This window comes from Triticum dicoccoides, chromosome 4B (genome assembly GCF_002162155.2).
Source record: "Triticum dicoccoides isolate Atlit2015 ecotype Zavitan chromosome 4B, WEW_v2.0, whole genome shotgun sequence".
In the NCBI taxonomy this organism is placed as follows: Eukaryota; Viridiplantae; Streptophyta; class Magnoliopsida; order Poales; family Poaceae; genus Triticum; species Triticum dicoccoides.
In genome coordinates this window covers 401320638-401344181 of record NC_041387.1, presented here as the reverse complement: position 1 = coordinate 401344181, position 23544 = coordinate 401320638, and positions in this window count along the sequence as shown.

The window sequence follows — 23544 nt, the reverse complement described above, 5'->3', positions numbered from 1 at the left end:
TTGTATTCAATCTTGTTACCGGAACTATAGATTGTTGCTTGTGGGTGACTAGTAGTGTTGATTACATCTTGTAGTTGATTACTATATGGTTTATTTGGTGGAAGATTATATGTTTAGATCCATTATTCTATTTAATACTCCTATGATCATGAACATGTTTATCTTTTGTGAGTAGTTACTTTTGTTCTTGAGGTCACAGGAGAAATCATGTTGCAAGTAATCATGTGAACTTGATATGTGTTTGATATTTTGAAAGTATGTATGTTGTGATTCCCTTAGTGGTGTCATGTGAACATTGACTACATGACACTTCACCATATTTGGGCCTAAGGGAATGCATTGTGGAATAGTAATTAGATGATGGGTTGCGAGAGTGACAGAATCTTAAACCCTGGTTTATGCGCTATTTCGTAAGGGGCCAATTGGATCCAAAAGTTTAATGCTATGGTTAGAATTTATTCTTATTACTTTTCTCGCAGTTACAGATGATTGTGGGGGTGGGGGGTTAATCATAAGTAGGAGGTTTGTTCAAGTAAGAACAACACCTAAGCATCGGTCCACCCACATATCAAATTATCAAAGTAGCGAACAAAACTCAAACGAACATGATGAAAGTGACTATATGAAATTCCTGTGTACCCTCAAGAACGCTTTTCTTATCATAAGAGGCCATTTTGGCCTGTCCTTTTCCTCAAAAGGATTGGGCTACCTTGCTGCACTTTTTTTACTACTATCATTACTTGCTCGTTACAAATTATATTGCTATCAAACTACTCGGCTACATACAATTTCAGCACTTGTAGACATTACCTTACTGAAAACTACTTGTCATTTCCTTCTGCTCCTCGTTGGGTTGACACTCTTACTTATCGAAAAAAGCTATAATTGATCCCCTATACTTGTGGGTCATCGCCCCATAAGAGGAGCAGGGCCTCTACGCCTCCCATGGAGTTTGAGCTAAACTCCATGTTTATCGATGAAGAGTGAGGAAGACCATTCCCTCCCTTTCTCCTTCTCTTGTAGCAGCTCCAGGTTGTGTGCTTGTATTCGTCAATTGATCTCGCTTGCTGTTGTTGACAGGGAGGAGGAGGAGGAGGAGACGGAGACCCTCGTCCATCGGGTCAGGCGGCTCAAACGCACGAAGCCACCGACGACAGTGGAAGGGACGTGCCCGGCAAGGAGTAGCACGAGCGCCCCAGCACCAAGCCCCCGCCCTGAAGTCATAGAGGAGATTCATACTGCCGCGGGTGGTGGAGATCCCCCCCCCCTCCGTTGAGGTCGAAGGAGGAGAGGGGACCACTCAAGACGAGCCCCTTTGAGAGGGGCCCATCCCACCTGTTGCTAGAGTCGATGGATCCCTGCCAAGGGTCCCCACGGAAGAGTCCTCCCAGGGAGACGCCGTGGTTCCTGAGAGAGGAGACGACAATCCTAACCCGGCAGCTGATTTTGCCGGGGAAACTGAACCTCCTGCCCGGCAAGCCTCTCCTGGTAATTCATCTGCTTTTCTTCTCATGCTTTCTCTTATCAGTTTGCTTCGTATTCCTGACTCTGTACCTTTGCAATTTATTGCTGGATTTGCTCGCAGCCCCTTTGAGTGAAGAGCCAGATTTGTTGGATGAGGTGGCCAGCATAGGAAAGGATGCTACTGAGGAGGCCCCCAAGATTGCCGCTATGGAAGGACAGGAACATGTTGCCGGGGTGCTTTGGAATTCCCAAAGGAGCCCGAGAAAACCATTGGTAGCACGTCAGGGATGGGGGTTGTGGTTGAAGAGAATATACCCCTCAAAACCATGGGCCCCCTTCCCTCATTTGGTACATCGGCAGAAGTCCTGCCATCCTCTTCGAGCAACTTGGTGCTGGTGCTCGCACAGCCCGGACTTGGAGCCCACGGCTAGTCTATGGTGACGAGCACGAAACTCAATGAAGAAATTCAGCGCATACTGGCATCGTTCTACCAAGGAGTCTAAGAGGTGGATGACTTCATTGCCATCGCCATGGACATGTCCTTCATGGAGTCCGTGGCAGCGGGCCTTAAATAGATGCGGGAGTGGCATAGCCAAAAGTGGCAGGAGCTCAAGGAGCAGCGCCAGTCCGCCAACAAGGTGGATCAAAAACTGAAGGCTAAGGGGTTGGAGTTGCACGACTGGCATGGCAAGCAGTTCCAGGTCCTTCTGAGGCAGTAGGAAATAATCTCTATGATGAAGGAGGACGTCATCGCCCGGGAGACGTGCCTGGCAGAGCGCAAGGTGCTTCTGGATGCTAGGGAGCAGAGCATTGCTCTCCAGGAGGAGAAACTTGAAGCCTCCCATTGCGCCAAGGACAACGATCTGGAGGCCCTCGTGCAATAGAACACCAAAGAACTAGGGGATAAACACAAGGCTGCCCTGGACGCCCTTACTGACGACTCAGTTGCTCAGTTGAAAAAGCTTGCCGATGACCTCGCCATTGCCTCTACCACCAAAGAGGACCTCGACCAGCAAGTGGTTGAACTGACGGAGAAGCTTGCCGAGAGTACCAAGGAGGTGTCGGCCCTCAATGAGGAGGCGTAGAAAGTAGAGTCCCTCATGAAGGACACGCAATCACAGCTTTCCTCCAAGAGCCAAGGCCTTGAGGCTGCCAACGACATCATCAAGGATCTGAAGGATAGAATTGGCTCCTTGGAGAGCTCAATAGAATCCGTCGAGGCTCGCGAGAAGCAATTGTCTCTGGACACAGCAAGGCACCTCCGAAAGGATGCGGAGGACAAGCTAGAGAACCACTCTGGTCAAGTTGACCTCTGGATCAAAAGCTTTATCGACGTTGCCGATCGCCTTACTGCCCAAACCATGGCGATGGGCGAGGAGGGGCTGGTTTACTTAGCCAGCAAGCAGGAGGCCCCCAGCGCTAGGCTTGGGGTTTTCTTCAGTGAGTTGATTGACAAGCTGACAGTGCATGAAGAGGGAAGGGCAAGCCGCTTCGCGACTGAGTCCCGGAAGCTCACCCACGACGCCCTCTTCATGGTCTTGAGCAACATCGCCTGCCGCCATCCGGATCTTGACATCGCTGATGGTTTCAGGTAGACGCTGGAGGGAATAGAGGTTTCTACCGCCGGGGAGAAAGCCGCCCCGCTCGCTGCCAGGGCCTTGATGTCCCAGCTGCTTCACGAAGCCGCCAGGCCCGGCGCTGAACTATCCTTGCCACCGTGTTGGCCTGTAACCAAAACAATGATGCATGTCCTATGTTTAGACGTTGTTCTGTTTATGCTTCATGTGGTGTTTGGTACTTTTGCTTAATCCAATTATATGCTTATCCCTTTTGAGTTTTATCCATGCACTGTTCGTACGATTAGTCTCTATTGCACATTCAGGCTGCATGTCGGTATCATATTGCCGCAATGGTCGTAAGGGTCTCGCGCTTAACAGTTATTTTGGCGTGGATGCGTCCCGACAAGTTTTTCCTCAGTAGTTTCCGATGCAGCCACTCGTTCAGCGAGCAGGCTCTGATCGGAATGAGGGTGCAGACAAGAATCTAGCAGAGGTACCATCTTGTGAAAGATTTCATCACACGAACACTTCGGTACTCAAGGGGTAAACGAAAAATATAAGTCGAAAAGGATACGCAATAACACGGGGATGAGATGAACTTAGCTCTTATTTGTGTCCCCATGCACTCCTTTCTGCCATGACCGCTTGTTGGGCTCGTAGGCTTTAGGAAAGATGGCGCCGCACGTGCATCTATCTCCAGCCCCTGGCAGGGGTTGGTCAAAATCATATATATATCTTACAGGCGGCAAGATACGATGCCGGGCACGACGTGTTTCTCTCCCCTTCTCTTCACGCCTTCTAAACAATCCAACGGCTATCGGCAAAAAAGTCACACCAACGCGGACGGCCTTGCCGGAGTGTACTTACCAGGGCTTCGATCAATGATTCACACCGGCGCTTTACTCAGGACTTCCCTAAATAGGGTAAGTACCGAACCGAGTGTTGCATGGGCTCATCGACATTGACGACTCTAAAAGCCAGAGTGGCTCGATTATCAAAAACCGAGAGTGGCAGAGAGAGAGAGAGAGAAACCTTGTTACCCTACACATCGCCCTCTTTCCCGAACGGGGTTCACGGTGCACCCACACTGCCTGATCCTCCCGGGGTGGCCTCGTCGCCCTATTTATCGGCCTTCGTCGTTGCTGTGGCCGTGATGAAAAGAGGCGATGGAATTTGGACAGGACCAGAGGGGGAGCGATGTTGTTCTCCCACTCCGTCCCAGCCCTTCTCTGCCTTCTCTCAGGCGCCATTAAACAATGACGTTGTTGATGAAGCAGGTGATGAAGATGATGCGCTGCTTACGCTCTCGGGTTCACGCAAGTGATCCCCCTACATTGCACGCCAAAGATGTCGTGGGAAATCATGGCCACCTAAGGGGCCATGAGCGCCTTTTGGTTCGGCGGGGGGATGGGCACGTTGCACAAAGAGTAGAGAAGCGTAACACAACACAGCGGAGATCACACGAGCAGTTTTACCCAAGTTTGGGCTGCCGCGCGGCATAAAACCCTACTCATGCTTTGGTGGGTTGATGGTGGAAAAGCGTGGCGCTCTTGCCCGGCAAGGTTGCCTCGGGGCGAGAGTGGCTACGTGTGTATGAGTGTGAGGGGGTCTGAATCCTTTCTGTGGTTGCCATGGGCCTCCTTTTATAGATAAAGGGGTCACCACAATGGCAAATCAGCCTTTACGTACTGATTAGAGAGCAAACAATGCTATTATACCTAACTCTGCAGGCTGGCAGAGCGCATTAAATGTGCCGCTCACTGTCACATCACAGCTTGCCCTTTAGGCCCTGCTGCGCTATTTTGCCAGCTTTTCGCTTGCTTGCTTGACACATCTCAGGACAGGTGTCTCTTGGAGGTATTTTCTGTAGGAATTGGCTATCATGTGGCAGGGAGCATCCACTCAGTAACTTAGGAGCTTGACACCGCACTGATAGACAACGTGCGTCGATGTGAGGTGGTGTGGTGGAGTTGTTTGCCTCTGTGAGCCTTGGCAGGCCTGCCGGGGTGATCTTGGAGGCTTGCTTCCATGGTATCCCCAACCTCACCAGGCTCGCCTGCCCGGCAAGGGAGGTTCTTCTTGTAGTGTTATCTTGTCTCTCTGGACAGTTTTGGTCTTCTTGATCTGCATGTTGGTCTTTCAAAGAACTGATTCCTCGCGCTTTAATCTGATCTTGGTGTTGTAATCTCATTCTTGGGCCTTTTGTCCGTGCACAAGTTAGGGGAAAACATATGCCCCTATTTGTGTTCCCCGACATTGTCCTTCGCCTCAAAAGGATTGGGCTACCTTGCTGCACTTTTGTTACGTTACCATTACTTGCTCATTACAAATTATCTTGCTATCAAACTACTCGTTACTTATAATTTCAGTACTTGTAGAGAATACCATGTTGAAAATTGCTTGTCATTTCCTTCTGCTCCTCGTTGGGTTCAACGCTCTTACTTACCGAAAGGACTACGGTTGATCCCCTATACTTGTGTGTCATCATAGTTGGAGAGAAATGGGGTGGGGAGGGGGAGTTAGATATTTCAGCGGTAGGCCAAAAATTTCGAAAGGTGGAGGGAAACTTTGCGCATGGTGCCGCCGGACACCATTCACTTTGAAAAAATGTGTGCATCGCAAACAATTCTTCTGCTTTACGTGCATGTGATGAGTTTGATCATTCAAATTTTGGTGGAAATTTCCCTGGGTACTGTCCTCATCCACGTCATTGCATAATTTAACATCGCTTGCTAATTTGGGCAGACAAAAGAGCCTACAACACATAGACCACACTTACTGAATCGAGCAATTTTAGTAATTAAACAGAGCCAGTTAACCTAAGCATTGCTCTAACAAAAGACAAGCATTATAAACAAAGGCTAAGTACACATAATTTTAATAAAGTCGCCGCCGCGCCGCCCTATGCCTCGCCAGTGTAAGATGAGACATCAATGACTTGTCCTAGCGACATGCCGCCGTTGGTGGACTACGCATCCCCCCAGATGAAGTCGACCGCGTCGTCTTCCTTGTCCTTGTCCTCGGTGCCGCCCTTAAGGTTGTAGTACTCATAGCGCCAGAGCTCGCGTTGGTACTCCACCACCGATTCCTCAATGGACAGGATCTTCTCTACCTCGTCCTCAGCCACGTGCAACTCCTCCTCCCGGTGCTCCTCGGTCTTCGCCGCCTCCTACATCTCCAACTCCCGCTCGGCAATCTCATCAGGAAGCAGGTGCTCCATGGCCTCTGCCGCCTTTTCAAACATGGGTTGCATGCTGGATTTTGAGGTGGCCTAGAATATCTTGGCGTGTGCATCCTCGATCTTTGTGTGGATGGCCTCGACTCGGGCCAGGGCGACATCACCGTGGTAGATGGCAGCTCGAGCGCTCTTGGCGTTTGCAGCCGTTGTTGCAGTAGCTGTCGCAACCGTCATCGCGGCTACCGCAGACGCCCTCTCAATGGAAGCGGCGGCGCTCGGGGAGGATGTGGCCACCGTACGGGACCTCACGAAGTGTTTCCATGACGTCATTCTTTGCAAGAAGGGGTTGTGGGAATGGGGATCAAGGATTCGTGGATTCGGGGGTGACCGGCACTAGAGCAGACAAAGCCAGCGAAGCTTATGGAGGAAGACTTAAATAGACCCACGAATTTTCATCGCAAAGGGTTCCTACAACAAACTGTGTGTGATGTTGTTGATATTTTGTATTAGTTGTGAAAGACGAATTTGGAATATAGTGGCAATGGATGGTGTTTTAAATGTACGAGAAAATTTGGAGTACTAATACAAATGTCATGTCAAAATTTGGAAAATTTTAGGGGTCATTTGACCTTTTTAAGACATTTAAGTGATTATCTACCCATTTGATTACTATAATTCAAATTTGAACTACATGTACATGCAACACTAACCATAACGGTTTGAAAATTCATATTTGTAGACTTGTCTGCGAGTTAATTCCATATGCAGTAAATTATAAGGAATTTTCAAACATATTGGTGTCACAGCTTGGACACAAAGCATCAAGTGTGATGGCATTTAAATTCCCCAAAAAATCAAAAAATAACCTAAATACATGAAACCTTGCTTGACGTAATGGCATGGCACCGAGATGGTGTGGTAAAAAAATTGGCTAGTTTGATGGAAGTTTGGACACACACCCCTCACAAACCGAAACAACTCACTAGAAAGCTCGTGGTTCCAAGAGGGCACAATGCATGTTTGTTGATGAGCCGATGATAGCTTCCTCTTATGGCCTTCAAACTTTTTCTACCGTTAATGTGCACTAATACATCTGTCATGTCAAAATTTGGAAAACTTCATGTGTCATTTGACCTTTTTAAGACATTTAAGTGATGTTCTAACCATTTAATTACCGCAATTGAAACTTGAACTGCATGTACATTCAACGGCTAACCATAACGGTTTGAAAAGTCATATTTGTATACTTGTGTGCGAGTTAATTCCATGTGCAGTAAATTTGAAGGATTTTTCAAACATATTGGTGTTACGGCTTGGACACAAAGCATCGAGTGCCATGACGTTTAAATTCCAAAAAAATCAAAAAGTATCAGAAATACATGAAACCTTGCTTGACATAATGGCATGGCACCAAGATGGTGTGGTAAAAAATGGTATGTTTGATCAAACCCCTCACAAATCGGAGCAACTCACTAGAAGGATCGTGGTTCCAGGAGGGCACGATGCATGTTTGATGACGAACCGGCTATAGCTTCCTCTTATGGCCTTCAAAAAAATTCCACAGTTAACGTGCATTAATACAACTGTCGTGTCAAAATTTCAAAAATTTCAGGGGTCATTTGACCTTTTTAAGAAGTGATTTTCTAGCCATTTAATGATCGTAATTCAAATTTGAACTACATGTACATGCAACAGCTAACCATGACAATTTGAAAAAATCATATTTGTGCACTTGTGTGCGGGTTAATTTCATGTCCAGGCCAAGATCCTCCTCGGGCCGTCTCTCACCCCGTTGATGGCGCTTCTCCGGGTCTTCCAGAACACGAAATTGTTCCCTGATGCGACCGTCGTGGCCACCAATGCCAGCTCAAGGGGCGTCCTGCGCTCCGCAGGAGCAACATGAGAAGAATGCAACAAAGTGACCAAAAAATCAGCAAAAGGTACTTACCCGATCACCGTCGGGATGGCCCGTCTCGGCGGCGCAGCCTGGATGGCTCGACGCACCTTCTTGGCGGCCTTCTTGCCGCGTGCCGGCAGTGCCTCCGTCGCGTGTTTCGGTGTCGGCCTCGGCACCACCAAGTCCTTCCCATGTGGTGGGCGCGCCTTCGCCAGCTCGCGGGACGACCCATCCTCGGTCGTTTTCTTCGGCCATCTCGGGGAGTCGACACTGCCATCTCTTCCCATCATCAGTGTTGCACCGCCCATCTCCATAAGGTTCTCCTCCTCGTCGTTCGACCAGTCTCACAAGAGGTCTGGGTGCGGAGACTTACCCGCATGGAGCGCCACGCCAGCTTCGACGCCAGCCGGTTGCGCTTCAGCTGGCTTCGCATTCTCGGCAATTGACTTGCCCCCATCCAAGTCGGTATGCTCGGCTGCCAATACCCACGTCCTTGGCCTGTCACAGATTTGTTGGACCACGAGCAGTAGCCTGTCTCTCGTCACGTCAGGATGGAAGAAAAGCTCAGACATTGCAAAAAAATGGAGACGAGGGACTCACCATTTGGGCCGAGCGCTCCTTGTTGTAGGGCGCCTTCCCGAAATGCCAACCAGCGGCCATCTCGGCCTTGGAAATGGTGTTCACCCAGTCGGTAACTTGCGCTGACGTCAGCTCCCGGGCCGACATCCGGGTGCGGTCCTGCCGATCGCCCATCTCGGTGATGATGTGAACCGGTGCTGCGATAGTAGCACCCGGCGCGCGATGAAGGCGGAGATGAGATCCGTCTCGGTGAACCCTTTGTGTGCCATCATCTCGGCAATCCGGCTCCACAGGTTTAGCATCCCCTACGACGGGTTCTAGGGCAGGTGGCCCCAATTCATCCTGGTCGAGTGGTTGCTCGTTGACAAAGGCGGCAGGTTGATGTTGTCCGTGCCAACATTGCAAACATAGAAGAAAGAATTCTACCCGTTCTTGGCAGAATCCTCCAGGGGCATCTTGGGAAACGGCCCATTCGGCCGGCCTGAGATGACGGTGGCCCCGCAGTCAGACATGGTCCCGGCCGTCGGCCCCTGTTGCTTGAGGAAGAAGAGGAGAGCCCAGAGCTCTATGTCCGGGTCCACGCCCTGGTAGCCCTCGCAGAGTGTGGCAAAGTCGGCAAGCTGCAGCACGGCGTTGGCACCAAGATGGTGAGGCTGCAACCCGAAGAATCTCAAGGAGGAGCGGAAGAAGGTGCTCTCCGGGAGGCTGAACCCGCGCTTGAAGTGGCTGAGGAATACCACGTGTTCGCCCTCCTTCGACTGCAGCTCCACCTCATCACCCGCCATGCACGCAGCCACCTCCGTCGCCGGCGGCAGCCGCCTGGTGTCGCGGAGGTACTGGATGTCCCCTGTAAGGGCATATTTATCCCTAAGTGTTTTGGTGATTAATGACAATGCTTTTGCGGACTAATCGTGTGCCTTGAGTTTCTCAGTTGTTTCATCGCTAGGCACAAGACGGTTCGGTGCCCCTCGAAGACTATTGAAGACGGAGTTTTTTCTACATTTCTTTTGGTGGATTTGAGTCGTAGGAGAGCCGTACTATTAAGAGGGGGTCCGCGTCGGAAAGGTTTGGGTGGAATCATCACGTACACGTTTCCTTTCTTGTCTCCTCCTTTCCCCTGCTCTTTGGAGCATTCCCCGTTTATCCTCTATGTGAGTGTCTGGACTACTGTTGCTGAGCTTGCGGTAGTACTGCTCCCTGGAGCGGTAGTACCGCAGGCACTCGCGGTAGTACCGTGCCCCTGCGCGGTAGTACCGCGGGAGCCCACGGTAGTACCGCTCCTTCGGAGTCGTAGTACCGTGGCTCCCTGGCCAAGTACCGCTGCTTCACGGTAGTAGGCGCGGATGTAATTTTTTACATCCGCACCCATGCGGTAGTACCGCACCTTGTGCATGGTAGTATCGTGACGGATGTTTGCATCGTCTCTTTGATCGCGGAAGTAGGCACGGATGTATTTTTATTCATCCGTGTCGTTGCCTGGCAAGGACCTACCTGCCTCGTGGTAGTACCGCAGGTGGGAGCGGTAGTACCGCGCTCGCGGTAGTACTGCTTGTGTTATAGTCTCTGCAGCTGTCGCGGTAGTACCATGGTCACCCACGGTAGTACCGCGTGGCCTTGCGGTAGTACCGCGCTCCTGGAGCGGTAGTACCGCTTGTCGCAGGCTGGTCTAAGTGGATAACGGTTGGATGTTGTTTCCCACTATAAAAGGTGTGTCTCCTACTTCTAGTTGACTACATCTTCCATCCCTAAGCTCCATTGTTGCTCCAAGCTCCATTTTCGGCCGATCTCTCTCCCTAGCCAATCAAACTTGTTGATTTGCTCGGGATTGGGTGACAAGGCCCCGATCTACACTTCCACCAAGAGATATTCGATTCCCCCCACTAATCCCTAGCGGATCTTGTTACTCTTGGGTGTTTGAGCACCCTAGATGGTTGAGGTCACCTCGGAGCCATAGTCCATTGTGGTGAAGCTTCGTGGTGTTGTTGGGAGCCTCTAATTAAGTTGTGGAGATTGCCCCAACCTTGTTTGTAAAGGTTCGGTCGCCGCCTTCAAGGGCACCAATAGTGGAATCACGGCATCTCGCATTGTGTGAGGGCGTGAGGAGATTACGGTGGCCCTAGTGGCTTCTTGGGGAGCACTGTGCCTCCACACCGCTCTAACGGAGACGTACTTCCCTTTAAAAGGAAGGAACTTTGGTAACACATCCTCGTCTCCACCAGATCCACTCTTGGTTATTTCGTGCCTCTACTTTTGCAAGCTTACTTGTGTTGTATCTATTGCTTGCTTGTGTGCTTGTTGTCGTTGCATCATATAGGTTGTTCACATAGTTGCATATCTAGACAACCTATTTTGTTGCAAGGTTTAAATTGATAAAGAAAAGCTTAAAAAATGTTAGTTTCCTATTAACCCCCCCCCCCCTCTAATCAACCATATCGATCCTTTCGATTGGTATCAGAGCCTTGTCTCTTTATTAAGGACTTTGTCGTTCGAAGAGTATGGTTGACACCAACGACGGTGCGGAGGAGCACTCCGGTGTGAATCCTATCTCGTCTACGGCCTATGGGGGAACCTCGGTCTCCCATGAGGAATTCAATGTGGCTTTAGACACATTGAAAAACTCCATGACGACCGAGGTTGAAAGCATGTTTACTAAATTTCTAGAAGGACTTAAACTGTCCACCTTGCCGATGAAAGTGGGTGATCCCACTAACAAGGTGACGGATGCTACCTCCGACAAGGGGGAAGCTAACAGTGAAAAGGGCCCTTCTACGAGTGGTAGAAATGGCTCCGGCATCTTTGCCCATGTGGAACCTCCAACTTATGGTGGACCGATTCCCTCTACTCATTTAAATCATATCGGTCCTCCTCCTAAGGTTGTGAAAAATGAGGATTTTGACTCTTGGGTTTATCGTTTCAAGCGTCATTTAAAACATGTGAATACTAATCTTTGGAGAATCATTGAAGAAGGTTTCTATCCACATGACCCAAGCAACTTCACCCCTCGAGAAGCCGTAGATAATCAATTCAATGAGAGTGCTCTCTTCATCATCCAAGATGCAATCCTTCCCGAAGATATCCCTCATCTTTGACCTCATGCCGTGGCTAAAGACGCATGGCAATGTGTTGTGTTTCTCTATCGAGGAAGTGCTAGCATTCAACACTCCAACTATGAAGTGGTGCAAGATGAAGCCGATGAGTTTGCAATGAAAGAAGATGAAGAACCTCGTGAGCTCTTTCGAAGAGTGACCAAACTCGCGGTCTCACTCCGAGATCATGGGAGCAAGGACACTGATGAAAATTGGATCAAGCACAAGTTCCTCAAGGCCAAGATGCCCTACAACAAGGCCATGTCCTCCGTCATTTGTTAAAGACCGGACTTCCACTCCATGACCTCAAGTGAAGTGTTGCTCCGTTCTCAAAGGGCAAAGAAGCCCAACCTAGCCTTGAAGTCCAAGGTTAGTGTGGAAGAAGAGGAAGAAGAGGAAGATGAGGAGAGCAATCCCGAAGACACGAAATATGATTATCATGAGCACATGGCTCTTGCCTCAAGACAATTTTGGAGCAAGAAGAATGCAAGACCCAACTTCAACAAGAACAACTCAAGTGGCCTCAAGGGCAAGCAACGAGTTAGAACTTGTTTCAACTGTGGCAATGTGAGCCACTTCGTTGCGGATTGCCCTTACGAGAAGCGGGAAGACAATGGTGGCAAGTTCATCCGAAAAGAAAAATCCAAGTCCTTCCCCAACAAGAACAACTTCACCAAGAAGACTCCTACTCGCGGGTTGGTGGTTCAAGAAGAATACCGTGAGGATGACGATGATGATGAAGATAGTGAAACAATGGCCATGGCATCCGTTGCCATTGCCACAACTCCCTGGGTGTCTCTCTTCGATTCACCCAACGAGAACATCACCGCCAAGTGCCTCATGGCTAAAGCCACTAACAAGGTAACCCCCAACATCAAAACCACCATTATTCCTAATCCTTCTTTGACGGTTGGCATTGACGATGGTAAGGGGTCTAATGAGGAGGTAAATGAATTTGAGTCCTTCATGAGTAAGCTCAAGGGCAAATCCAAGAAGCACTTCGTTGCTCTCTTGGAACAACTTGGTGAAGCCAATGACATGATCGAGGCTCACGAAGAAACCATCTCTAAGATGGAAGGTCATAGTCGTGACAATGCCAATGAGATATCAGATCTCTCTAATGCTCTTGAGGAAGAGCGTGGGCATCGTTTGGCTCTTGAGGAGTCACAAAACGATGACCATGCCCAATTAAAGAAATATCTTGATCATGCTCTTGTTGTGTCTCGTGTGCTAACTTCCGAGAAGGCTAAACTTGGGGTTGATCATGCTAGACTCAAGGAGGAGTTTGATATACTTGACAAGGCCCACAAGGTCTTGAAAGGTGCTCATGCAAACCTCAAGGAGTCTCATGCTCAACTCCAAGTTAAGCTAACCAAGGAAAAGGCCACATTTCCTCACATGGTCTTAATTGATAATGCAAATGCTACTAACCCGTGTTGTGAGCATGTGCATCTTATGGAGGAGAATGCCAAGTTGAAGGAACAACTCGAGAAAGGTCTTGTGTCATGCATACAAGGTGAGAAGAACCTAAATGACCTTTTGAGCAATCAAAAGGAAGTTGTGGGCAAGGAGGGAGTTGGGTTCTCACTCAAGTCCAAGAACAAGAAGAAGAACGAGAAGAAGAATAACAAGACCAAACGACCTCCCCCGCTTAAGCAAACTTTTGTGAAGGAGGGAGAGGGTGCTCCTAAGGAGAAGAAGAACAATGCGAAGAGTGGTGATGCCAAAAAGGGCAAAGCCATCTCTCCCAACAAAGCCGGCGACTTTAACCCCTCTTATGTGTTCTGCCGTGCTAGTGATGGGCATGTTTATGCTAAATTTGTTGGTTCTTCTTATGAGTACATTGAATGGTCTATTTGGGTTCCTAAGACCCTTGTTACTAACATCAAAGGACCCATTGCTAAATGGGTACCTAAAACCAAGCATTGATCTCTTGTAGGTGTTTGCTTCTGGTGGGGGATCATGGTTGCTCGATAGTGGAGCACCAAATCATATGACCGGGAGCAAGGACTTGGTGGTGGACGTGCAAAAGATCCCATCTATGCCCACCAATGTCGAGTGGGGTGATGCCTCACATTCTAAGGTATTGGGTCTTGGCAAGGTTGTCATTTCTCATGATCTAACGATCGAGAAAGTCATGCTTGTTGAGTCCCTTGCATACAATTTACTTTCCATTCGTCAACTTGCACTCATGGGCTTTGCCACTTTCTTTGACATTGATATCGTGGCCCTCTTGTGGAGCAAGACTATTAAAGTAGCCTTTCTTGGGCATGTCGAGAATGGTCTCTATGTGATAAACTTTTCGGAGCGACCCACTAAGACCGAGACATGCCTAATGGCTAAAGTTGACGTGGGATGGCTTTGGCATCGCCGTTTAGCCCATGTTAATATGAGATCTTTGCAAAGTCTTCTCAAGGGGGACAATGTTCATGGACTAACAAATGTTAGTTTTGCCAAAGAACGTGCTTGTAGTGCTTGTATTGAAGGAAAGCTCCATGAGAAGGCTCACCCTCCCACGACCATCATCTACTCGAAGAGACCCTTGGAGCTCCTTCACATGGATCTCTTTGGGCCCCCATCATTTGATAGTCTTGGAGGTAGAAAGTATTGCTTGGTGATTGTGGATGATTATTCAAGATACACTTGGGTATACTTCTTCAAGAGGAAGAGTGAGACTCAACAAACCGTCATCGACTTTGCAAATGAAGCTCAACGCCAACATGATGCAAAGATCTTGACAATAAGGAGTGACAACGGCACCGAGTTCAAGAACTACACCTTGGATGAGTTTCTTAGTGATGAGGGGATCAAGCATCAATATGCTGCACCATATACCCCTCAACAAAATGGTGTAGCGAAGAGGAAGAACCGGATGTTGATGGATGCGGCAAGGACCATGATGGCGGAGTTCAAGTCTCCATACAACTTTTGGGCCGAAGCCATCAACATCACGTGTCATGCATCCAATCGGCTCTATCTCCGCAAAGGTTTGAACAAGACTCCTTATGAGATACTCACCGGAAACAAGCCCAATCTCAAGTACTTTTGGGTGTTCGGGTGTAAGTGTTTCATTCTCAAGAAAGGTGTTCGTTTGTCTAAATTTGAGGCTAGAGCTTATGAGGGCATATTTGTTGGTTATGCTACAAACTCTCATGCTTACTGTGTTCTCAACAAGTCCACCGGACTCATTGAGGAGACGTGTAACATGGAGTTTGACGAAAATAACGGCTCCCATGTGGAGCAAAGTGGTACTTGTGATGTAGGTGATGAAATTCCTCCCCAAGCCATAAGAAGAATGGGTATTGGTCATATTCTACCCATTGAGGAACCCCTTGTGGATGAAGGAGAAGGACAATGCTCCACTCAAGTGGAGCCATCACCTCCTCAAGACCCACACGCTTCCGAAGAACAAAGTGAAGGCCCTCAACCTCGTGAACAAGACCAAGGGCAAGATCAATCTCAAGATGGTGGTGAACCTTCAAATGATGCCCAAGGTCAAGTTCTCCCCCTCGAGCAAGTTCAAGCTCATGAGCAAGCTCAAGATCAAGAACAAGCTCAAGACGGCGCTCAAGATAATCAAGTTAACCCTCCTCCTTCCACAACCGAGGAGGAATTAGAGCGTCGTGCCGCGAAGATTGCTTCCAAACTCACCACCAAAGGCCATCTCATGGAGAATGTGGTTGGAAGCCTAAGAAAGGGGGTAAGCACTCGTAGACAATTAGCAAACTATTGTGAACATCACGTGTTTGTCTCTTGTGTTGAACCCCAAAAGGTCTATGAGGCGCTCGAAGATTCGGATTGGCTCAATCCCATGCATGAAGAACTCAACAACTTCGAGTACAACAAGGTGTGGAGGTTGGTGCCAAGGCCTTCGGGGAACCATAACGTCATTGGAACCAAGTGGATTTTCAAGAATAAGCAAGATGCTCATGGGAACATCATTCGCAACAAGGCAAGATTGGTAGCACAAGGCTACTTCCAAGTCGAGGTATCGACTACGGTGAAACCTTTGCTCCCGTTGCTTGCCTTGAATCCATTCGTTTGTTGATTGCTTATGCTTCCCATCACAACTTTAAGTTACAACAAATGGATGTGAAAAGTGCTTTTCTTAATGGTCCTATTAATGAGTTGGTTTATGTTAAGCAACCCCCCGGGTTCCAGGATCCTTACTTCCTGGATCATGTGTATCAACTCGATAAGGCCCTCTATGGCCTTAAACAAGCCCCACGTGCATGGTATGACCACCTTACCGAGTTGTTACAAGATCGTGGATTTGAAGTTGGGCAAATCGATCGCACTCTTTTTACTAAGAAGGCCAAAGGGGAGTTGTTTGTGTGCCAATATATGTTGATGACATTATCTTTGGTTCCCCTAACAATGCTTTCAATGAAGAATTTGCCGCTCTCATGACCTCTAAGTTCAAGGTGTCTTCGATGGGAGAGTTGAAGTTCTTCCTTGGTTTTGATATCAAACAAAGAAGAGAAGGTACCTTCATCAACCAAGCCAAATACACTCAAGACATGCTTAAGAGATTCCAGCAAAGTGATGTCAAGACGGCCTCTACTCCAATGCCCACCAAGTGCCAACTTGACATTGATCCCAATGGTAAAGCGGTGGATCAAAAGGTATATTGCTCTATGATTGGTTCCTTGCTTTACCTTTGTGCATATAGACCGGATATCATGTTGAGTGTGGGAATGTGTGCATGGTTCCAAGCCACACCAAAGGAAAGCCACTTTGTGGCGGTCAAGCGAATCTTTTGATATTTGGCTCATACCCCAAACTTTGGCCTATGGTACCCAAGAGGAGCTAACTTCAAGCTTGAAGGATTTACAGATTCTGATTGGGCGGGAGACAAGGTGGATAGGAAGTCCACTTCCAGAGGGTGCCAATTTCTTGGTTGCTCTTTGGTGAGTTGGTCTTCCAAGAAGCAAAGTTGTGTGTCTCTCTCGTCCACCGAAGCGGAATATGTGGCGGCCGGTAGTTGTTGTGCACAACTCTTATGGATGAGGCAAACTTTAAAGGAATACGGTGTCATTTGTGACAAAGTGCCTCTTTGGTGTGACAATGAAAGTGCCATCAAGATTTCTCTCAACCTGGTGCAACATTTCAAGACGAAGCATATTGAGATTCGGTATCACTTCATCCGGGTTCACATTAGGCGAGGGGAGATCGAGCTCAAGTATGTCAACACTCATAATAACCTTGCAGATATTTTCATGAAGCCCTTGGATGAAGAAAGATTTCGCGAGTTAAGGCATGAGCTAAATATCATTGATTCGAGCAATGTGACTTGAACCCTTGCGCCCCCTACCACGCTCAACTTGTTGTCTAGTTTAGGTGTAGGCATGGACATAGGGGGAGTGTTGTTCTCTCAATGAACTCTCCCTCCCCCATTATGCATATATCGATCAACTCTTTCACATTAGCCATTTTTGATGGTGCTTGTGCTTCGAAGACGAGTTTTGCTCATGGGCCCAAGGATAATTCTTCGCGGTGCCATACCAACTAACTCAAACATAGGTGGCTCCGGCCACTGCCCTCTCCTTTTGAGAGGTAGTGTCACGTGGTTGCTCGTTGTTGTCTTTCTGCCTTGGGTTGTGCGTGTTCTTGTGGTGTCTCTTGTGCTAAAAGTTTCATTGCAAAGACCTCTTTTCGTGTGTCGAAACCAGATTTTTCTTGAGCTCACGGTACTACCGCAGCCTTCTACGGTACTACCGCATGGGGAGAGCACGGTACTACCGCCCCCGCGCGGCAGTAATTTTTTACTGCCGCCTGGGAGAGCGGTACTACCGCTTTGGTGCGGTACTTCCGCCCAAGCGGTACTACCGCGATGATATGCGGTACTACCGCGCCGTTATTGACGCGCGGGGATAAGGAAGGGCAGGGGGAGTTCTAACTCCCCCATACCCATTCGTCAGTTCCCACTTCGTCTCTCTCCCTCTCGCTCAAGGACGGGGCCGGCGTCCTTCGTCGGATCTCCGACTCCGGCTGCTCTCCTGCGATTCCGTCCGGTGGAATCGTTCACCACCACGTGCTCTTGCCATGGACCAAGGTCTTTCCCCATCTCCCTCTCGTTTCGTTGTTTTTCTTTTCCTCTAGGTTTTTGGGGGAGACTTGTGTGTTCTTGAGATTCTTAGGCTAAATCTATGCAAGAGTAGGATGTAGGAGAGTAGTATTGCGTAGGGATTATACTTGTCCTTTTGTCCTGTGCTAGATTTGATCACCGTAGCACCGCCATGGTTTCGTGGTTCTTTTCAGATTCAAATCTTCGTTTGGATCTGACGCGGCGCGGTACTACCGCCCGTCTGGCGCGGTACTACCACTTGTCCGGTACTACCGCCCGTCCGGCGCGGTACTACCGCACTCGATGCGGCACTAAAATTTTACTACCGCTCCCACCCCGGTCCTACCGTGATCTCGCACGGTACTACCGCGACTTGGAGCGGTACTAAAATTTTAGTACCGCAGGACCTGGTAGTACTACCGTGGATCACATCTATCTCATGGCAACTTTCACGTATACTTTCTATGTGTTTCTTGTGCTTTGTCGTGGTCTTTGCATTGATCCTTTTGCTTGTCTTGGGTGTTTTTGTGTTTGTGTCTCAGGTGGTGGCTCTCGCCGTTCCAATCCCAGTCGTGACACCGGTTCCAAGCGTCTGCGCAATCCAGGTGAAGCACCAGAGGGTTCCACTGCCCCCAAGCGCCATGTCAAGACATCCGCTAGTAAGCACAAGGAACCCAACAAGGGCATGGACGAGATACCCCAATCTGAGTTCGTCCGTCTCAGGAAGCTCAACCCGTATGTGCATCCTCGTGCTACTGTCAGAGGTTGTGAACTGTTTTGGAACAAGCAACAGACTCTCACTTATCTGGATGTCATCAAGAACAAGCAAAATACCTACATGGATGTCAAATGGATAGAAATGCATCACATGAGGAAGGACAAGTTCCGTCAGTACTTTGGAGAAGATCTGGATTTGGTGGAGTAGTTTGGTATTGAACATGTGATATCCTTTCACCTTGACTATGACCCTGAGCTTGTCTGTCAGTTCTTTGCCTCAGTTTACTTTCACCCTGATGAGGAGCGGAGGATGACCTGGATGACCAATGGACGTAAGTTGACTGCTACCTGGAAGGAGTTCATGGATTTGCTCCATGTTCCTGATGACGGGCTCGACACTCCCGTGGGTGTTCGCCCCCATGCTAATCCTGAGTCTGCTAACAAGGACAAGCTTCAGCCATACTATGTTGAGAAGGCGCTTCCCAATGGCAAGTCAGGGTGGGTGCTCAACTCCTTTCTAGATATCATGTATCGCATCTTCCGCAACTCTTTGTTCCCTTGCATTGGTGACAAGGACAAGGTTCATGCCTATATGGTGGATATGATGCTCCTATGCGAGGAGGCTTGTGTGTCTCAGACTCAGCCACTTGATGTCTCACACATCATGTGGTGTGAGCTTCGGTTTGCAGTGTTCAACCGCAAGGTGCCTATCTATGGGCCTATCTGTTTCTGCTGATCTTGAAGACTTGGGAGAAGATGTTCCCTGGTGAGGAGTTCCTTGCTCCAGACTGGATTCGACATGATCCCATCTGTCTCCGTGTCAAGCCCAACTGGGCCAACACTACTACTCGTGCTGAGGCGTTTGCTGCTAGGGCTGCTGTTGATGAGGAGGATGCTAGCGCAGAGGATGTTGCTGAGGACCGTGCTGCCAGGTCTTCCCATAGTTCCTCTATGCCCTCATGGGCCAAGAAGCTGAAGGACAAGATGAAGACACTTTTCTGCATGCAAGCTAAGGGCCAGTACAGGACTCACGTGGCATCCAAGGAGAGTCGTCACCGGGACAAGAAGATCTTGCAGCTGTATGGCGAGGATGTGTCTGGCGGTTCTGAGGATCGCATCACTCCGGAGGCCGAGTGGATGGAGAAGCAAGGCTACAGGTGGACTGATTCTGAGGAGGACGTTGAGGAGACCATCCCTGCCGCCGAGGAGTCAGACGGGGAGCGTTGGGATGAGTTCCCTGCTTGAGCCACCACTTGTGTGTAGGTGTCCTCTCTGCCTTTTTGGCGTCTCGATGCCAAAGGGGGAGAGAGTGTAGGGATTTGCGAGTCGTGTGTCATGTTTCGTGTGTTTGCGTGTCTCGTTTGAACTTGCGTGCTTGTTTGAACCTCGTTTTGGTTGCTTTGGCTTAGTTTTTCCCTCATATGGTGTAAGACATATGCACTCTATCTATCTTAGTGAGCTAGTGTTATTTTGTGCTACCTTTGTTTATGCACTTACTTAGATTGTTAGTCTTACATGCCTTGTCTCTAAAATATAGGGGGAGTGTTGATCCTAGCTTGTGTGTTGTGCAGTCCAAAGCATCCATCTTTATTGCACACATCTAGGGGGAGCCCGTCTACATTTTAGAGAGGAGGAGTTTGCCTATGCTCATTATTATTTCCCCTTGTGCAAATCCCGTATTGTCATCAATCCACCAAAAAGGGGGAGATTGTAAGGGCATATTTATCCCTAAGTGTTTTGGTGATTGATGACAATGCTTTTGCAGACTAATCGTGTGCCTTGAGTTTCTCAGTTGTTTCATCGCTAGGCACAAGACGGTTCGGTGCCCCTCGAAGACTATTGAAGACGGCGTTTTTTCTACGTTTCTTTTGGTGGATTTGAGTCGTAGGAGAGCCGTACTATTAAGAGGGGGTCCGCGTCGGAAAGGTTTGGGTGGAATCATCACGTACACGTTTCCTTCCTTGTCTCCTCCTTTCCCCTGCTCTTTGGAGCATTCCCCATTTATCCTCTATGTGAGTGTCTGGACTACTGTTGCTGAGCTTGCGGTAGTACTGCTCCCTGGAGCGGTAGTACCGCAGGCACTCGCGGTAGTATCGTGCCCCTGCGCGGTAGTACCACGGGAGCCCACGGTAGTACCGCTCCTTCGGAGTCGTAGTACCGTGGCTCCTTGGCCAAGTACCGTCGCTTCGCGGTAGTAGGCGCGGATGTAATTTTTTACATCCGCGCCCACACGGTAGTACCGCTCACCGACGGCGGTAGTACCGCGGGTGCCCACGGTAGTACCTCTCCTCCAGAGCGGTAGTACCGTGGTTCCCTGGCCTAGTGCCGTTGCTTCACGGTAGTAGGGGTGGATGTAATTTTTTACATCCGCACCCACGCGGTAGTACTACGCCTTGTGCACGGTATTACCGTGACGGATGTTTCCATCATCTCTTTGACTGCGGAAGTAGGCACAGATGTATTTTTATTCATCCGTGCCGTTGCCTGACTAGGACCTACCTGCCTCGCGGTAGTACCGCAGGTGGGAGCGGTAGTACCGCGCTCGCGGTAGTACTGCTTGTGTTATAGTCTCTGCAGCTGTCGCGGTAGTACCATGGTCACCCACGGTAGTACCGCATGGCCTTGCGGTAGTACCGTGCTCCTGGAGCGGTAGTACCGCTTGTCGCAGGCTGGTCTAAGTGGATAACGGTTGGATGTTGTTCCCCACTATAAAAGGTGTGTCTCCTACCTCTAGTTGACTACCTCTTCCATCCCTAAGCTCCATTGTTGCTCCAAGCTCCATTTTCGGCCGATCTCTCTCCCTAGCCAATCAAACTTGTTGATTTGCTCGGGATTGGGTGACAAGGCCCCGATCTACACTTCCACCAAGAGATATTCGATTCCCCCCACTAATCCCTAGCGGATCTTGTTACTCTTGGGTGTTTGAGCACCCTAGACGGTTGAGGTCACCTCGGAGCCATAGTCCGCTGTGGTGAAGCTTCATGGTGTTGTTGGGAGCCTCCAATTAAGTTGTGGAGATTGCCCCAACCTTGTTTGTAAAGGTTCGGTCGCCGCCTTCAAGGGCACCAATAGTGGAATCATGGCATCTTGCATTATGTGAGGGCGTGAGGAGATTAAGGTGGCCCTAGTGGCTTCTTGGGGAGCATTGTGCCTCCACACCGCTCTAACGGAGACGTACTTCCCTTTAAAAGGAAGGAACTTCGGTAACACATCCTCGTCTCCACCGGCTCCACTCTTGGTTATTCCGTGCCTCTACTTTTGCAAGCTTACTTGTGTTGTATCTATTGCTTGCTTGTGTCCTAGTTGTAGTTGCATCATATAGGTTGTTCACATAGTTGCGTATCTAGACAACCTATTTTTTTGCAAGGTTTAAATTGATAAAGAAAAGCTTCAAAATTGTTAGTTGCCTATTCACCCCCCCTCTAGTCAACCATATCGATCCTTTCATCCCCCTCGTTGCTCTCGGACCACTCCCAGGACCCCTTTGGATGCGCCATCAGTGGAGCTTGTCAGAGGCGCAGAGCGCAGCAGCAAGAAGAAGGCCGAAGCGGTCGACGGACGTAGCGGGCGGCGTCTGGGCGCTGCTGCAAGGGAGTGGTCGAGATTTGGAGGAGAGGGATAATAGGAAGATGAAGGGAGAGCGAGAGGAGAATGTGAGGGCGTTTCCGCCGCCCTCCCTCTGTTTTATAACCACAACGGGACGTGTGGAAGGGGGGTCGGTTGTGCCCATGATTCCACGTCCCTGTATTGTGCGGGCACATTCCCCCCCATGAGTTAACTACATGGAGAAGTGCAACCGCCCACCACTGCCACAGTAAATCCCCCACGCGCGGGCTGAGGGTATGGGGTGGCGGGGCCCAACCCACTGTTGCGTTCCATGGCGCGCGTGGCCTGGCAGGGCCTTGCCGGCTGCTGTTTACCATGTGGCGCTGCATCGAGGCGTGGGGGCGCGTCCTTCCCCTTCAAGACTCGGTGGCATTCCCAAGCCGAGAGGCCTCGATCCGGCTTCCAGAAGCTGGCACATAGTGTGGGTTGCTGGGACCCGGCGATAGCAAGCTTCCCCAACCCAATCGCCTCCTCAGGGGGGGGTAAAACTAGGAAGGCCCTCCTGCTTGGAGCCGGTGTGCCTTCATAGCTTCGGGGACTACTGTCGGGGGTATGGCCCCCGGGCAGGCAACGGAACCCAGATCCTTTTCAAAAACATCGGGGCTGGCGAAGCCCCTTCATCCGTCTCACCCCTGGCTGACACCCAGCGCGACCCGGCCAGCCGGCTGGCGCATGCCGACCATTCACAAGAAGTCAATCCTCTGCGACAGGTATGCGTCGCTACAGTGCGCCCTCCTTTACGCCGGCCCCGGCAGGCACGGCGGCGGCGCTCACCACACTCCCGTCCGGGGCGAGCGGTGTCCTGGAGGCATGGCCCTGTAGCGGGGTGGCGCTGACTATCCCATGATGCCCGGCAAGGTGTGCCACAGTATCCAGCAACCGGCCGTACCCGCGCCCGATGGCCCCGGTCCGGCCGGCACCTGGTGGACCCGACAGACCCGGGGCCCCCACTGCCAACTTCTAGACACTAAAACTAGTGCCCCACTCTTATGTAACTTTACCATTGTAACCCGGGGGCAGCCTATAAGACCCCCCGGTGCCCCTCCATGCAAAGGACTGGACTCTAATAGAACTCACACCCACACCCACACTAACGCAAAGGAGAAGCAGCGCATGCATTGGAATGTTTTCCTCCCCTCGAACTACTCTAGGAGCAAACATGTATCCACTTCATATAAACCACACTCGGCAGGACTAGGGGTGTTATCTCTCCGGAGAGCCCCAAACCTGGGTACGTCTCGTGTCCCACACTTGCTTGTGCTAACCTCACCTCTGGAGCACATCGGTGCCCTTGTGTCTGTCCCCTCTTTCAGCCATCCCATGGCATCTGCCATGAGATCACCACGACAGTTCTCTTGGCTCAACGCAAACAGTTCATCCGAGTGAACTGT